We start from the raw sequence: 3,345 nt of genomic DNA, 5'->3' as shown, positions 1-3,345 counted from the left end.
AGATAACTCATGACCTCCTTTTTACTCTCTCCTTTCCACTTAGAAACACCCCCACACGCTCATGCAGTCACACATACTAACAAATTAACACACACATCAAGCAACTTATAATTCTTTGTGTTCTTATATTGTCCAGCTATGGTTCAGTCTTTTGGCTTGCAATAAAAAGAAGAAAAAGGTGTTAGCTGCCATGTAATTTGTTTGCTTTTATTCTATTGTTTTAAAGAAAACGGATTAGAAGGAAGCTGACTTCCTAATAACAATGACAAACTACATCTCAGTTTCAAGACCATTTGCATACAGCCATGACCACGAGCAGCACGGAAAACAGCTATTAAAAACCTCATGAATCAAACTCAGGTCGCACATCATGAACACTACTTTGCTGCGGTAATGACAGACTGTGTTCGGCTTGTAATGACTCATGGGGTTTTGGTTACATTGTAAAATGAAGGGGTGTTTTGCAAACAAATGAGGACCTGGAGATTGTGTTGCTTCTCTGTTTCTAGCTGCTTCATTCTTTGTCAGTGTTGTAGTGGCCTTCCCCAGCATGTGGAAGACAGGATGAGTAGACACAGATAGATAATCACATCCATAACGCACCAGGAAGTAGCAAAGCAAAGGACACAGTGGCATCTATTTGAACTCAGGTAAAACAAACCTCAGACAGAATATTGTGCTTTGCATTGAGCTACAGTCAACACGTTGATTTCCTAATTATAAGACTGTCATCAGATTGTTTGCAGTAACCTGATTTCTTTAAATGTCATGTAAACAAGAGCTCTGGCTCCCTGAATAAGAGATTGAGGGGAAAGTACAATTAAAATAGTTGTCTGCTTGCAAAACAATCATTTTTAGATGGTTTGGTACACATGTCAGTGTCTTAAAGGCATACTCCACTTATTTAAAACATGACATTCAGCATTTGATTTAGTCATCACTAAGAGTGCCTCACACTCTGGTAAAACTGTTGCGTAACATCTTCTGTGGCTCAAGAGGGGAAGTTAAGAAAAATTGCCATGATGGTGTTTTAGTCATGTCTTCAACACCGAATATTTGTGACAGCAGACCTGCTGTACACCGTTACAAATTATTGAAAATGTAAAATGCAGTATTGGGGGCATTAACCCATACTAAAGACAAAAAGTCAAGATATTTTTCAGTGTTTCTTGCTGCAAAAAAATTGACAGTTCTTTTTAATTTTAGTCTGTATTTTGTGATTCTCCCAGCTTTGAAAGTGAGGTATCATGAGACCACCACTTTAAACACTGAAATGATCACTTTGCATGTGTAACCTGCATAGAAATGCATGGCCACTAAAGGGTTAACTCCCTGACGTCGGGTCTGTTGGATCTTCTGCGCAGCCCTTCTGAGCAGACGCTGCTGCAGGCGCGCAGAGACACAGAGAGGAGAGGAGAGGAGTAGCAGAAGCTAAGCCACGAAGAAATAAAATAGCAGGAAAGTAGAAATAAACCAGCTAAATTAGCTGACGAATTCAGTATGAAAGATGATGGAAACCTACCGGTTCGGTTTACTTTTTGACGGTGTGTTGCTCCGGTGGTAAACGAGTCGGGTGGTGTTTTCATCTATTGATGCTCCGGTGAGTTAAGTAGCTAACTAAGCTAATAGCGTAGCAAACCGCTAGCTTGTGCAGCGTAGCTATTTCATGTCTGCGTGTATAGAGTTAAGATAAGCTAAAACCAGTTGGAGTAAATTCCTGAAGCATTGAATGTTTTGTAATATTGTGTTTAAATGTGTTTACATAACGCTAATTCATGATAAGTGTATGTTAAACAACTATTGTTGGTTTAATGTTGTTTTGAAAGTTAAAATCATTCAATTCATGGAAAATGAGTTATTTCAGGTTAAATATGATACAGTTATTCTTCTGTGAATTTAACATTTCAGAATAATGTATTTTTTGACTGGAATGCTCTTAAAGTTGCACTGAAAGGCCTTAAATTTGAATAGGGTTAAAAACAGTGTAAAGAACAGCTAAGAACATGGATTTTGGAATTTGATGAGATCTCATTCATTCATTTTGATATAGAATAGAAGCACTTTGTGATGATTTATGCTGATTGCTCTGTACTGTATGTGCAGACTGGTTTTTTGACTGGATTAGATACTTGGATTAAGTTTCTGCTGAACGCGATGGCGAGCCAGACCCAGCGAGAACTTCTGGAGAGGAACGTTTGAGGCAGTGTGGCCAGCTGTTTCAACCGTCGTTGGAAGAATCAACTGTGTTGTTTCCAAGGATTTCCAGATAAGGAACAATCAGAACTACACACATTTATCCTACCCGGGTAGAGTAGAGGTAAAGAGAGAAAACTTTAATGAACAAGTGACACAAGGAGGGACACAAACCAAGGAGACCCCCAAGAGAGACATTCAGGACATTTTCTGTTTTATTTTACTGTTTATTTTCTTATGCAAAGAGACTCTATTTTGTGTTTTTGGGGTTTTCTAACTTTTTTATATTGTACTGTAACACAATTGTTTATTGTGTTAAATTGCAATAAATCTGCCGGCTGTTATAAATTGCAAATATATCTGTTTCTTAACTAACTCCTCCAGAACCTAGTTAACTACCTAGCTTTGCTATTGGCCCACATCTAAGCAAGTGCTACACATGTATCTTCCAATCTCCAGCCTTCCCTGATGTCTGATACTGGCATGACCCAACTTTTTTCTGAAGCAGCTGTGAATTTGTCAGTCTTCCAATAACTTTTGACAAAAAAGAGAGACAGGAAAGGCAGTGACCCTTTGGAAAAAGTCAGAGCAATGTGAACGTACCATATTTGTGATGAGCCTGGCAGCCATGACATCAACTGAAAATTTCAACAGTTTCTCCTCAGTTACTGAAAAGCTGATGCTTACCAGAGATAAGACACTCAGCAGGCTCCAGTTGCAGCAGCAGTGGATGTTATTGCATATGCTGCATGTGACATTATAGTCCCATCACTAAACTTTAATCAACTTTTGACAGGACATTGAAAATGTCACGCTGTGATGAAGACACATCTGGAAAGACATCTACACAGAAAACTAAACATTCATCCAGCACCGATAGCAAAACCCCTGCTGAGATAAAGAGAAGTCCAAAAATGCAGAGAGAAAGATAAAGGAGAAATAGAGAGGAAAAAAAGCAAAGAGGACAGACAGAGAAACAGGAAAACTTTTGGACAACAATCGGATAACTTAATGTCTTTCTTCACAGTCCGTGGTACAATGAGAGTGAGAGAGAAAAGGCTATAATAAGAGAAATCTGCACTTGTGGCAGAGACTGAAAAACACATAGAGATATGGCTAGAGGAATACAGGGAGTGTAATTAGTTTGATTCC

At 38.7% G+C, this 3,345-nt stretch overlaps 1 long non-coding RNA gene across 1 annotated transcript; it reads left to right on the top strand.

Annotated features, from left to right (window-relative positions):
- Positions 1 to 1,396: 1,396 nt before the first annotated feature.
- LOC118470897 (uncharacterized) lies at positions 1,397 to 2,541 on the top strand. The gene is made up of 2 exons (XR_004848078.2): positions 1,397 to 1,600; positions 2,104 to 2,541. It is a non-coding gene; the product is annotated as an uncharacterized LOC118470897 (long non-coding RNA).
- Positions 2,542 to 3,345: the final 804 nt, after the last annotated feature.

Source organism: Amphiprion ocellaris, chromosome 7, assembly GCF_022539595.1.
Source record: "Amphiprion ocellaris isolate individual 3 ecotype Okinawa chromosome 7, ASM2253959v1, whole genome shotgun sequence".
Lineage (NCBI taxonomy): Eukaryota > Metazoa > Chordata > Actinopteri > Pomacentridae > Amphiprion > Amphiprion ocellaris.
Note: the sequence above shows the minus strand (reverse complement) of the source record. Positions and strands in the feature narration are given on the sequence as shown.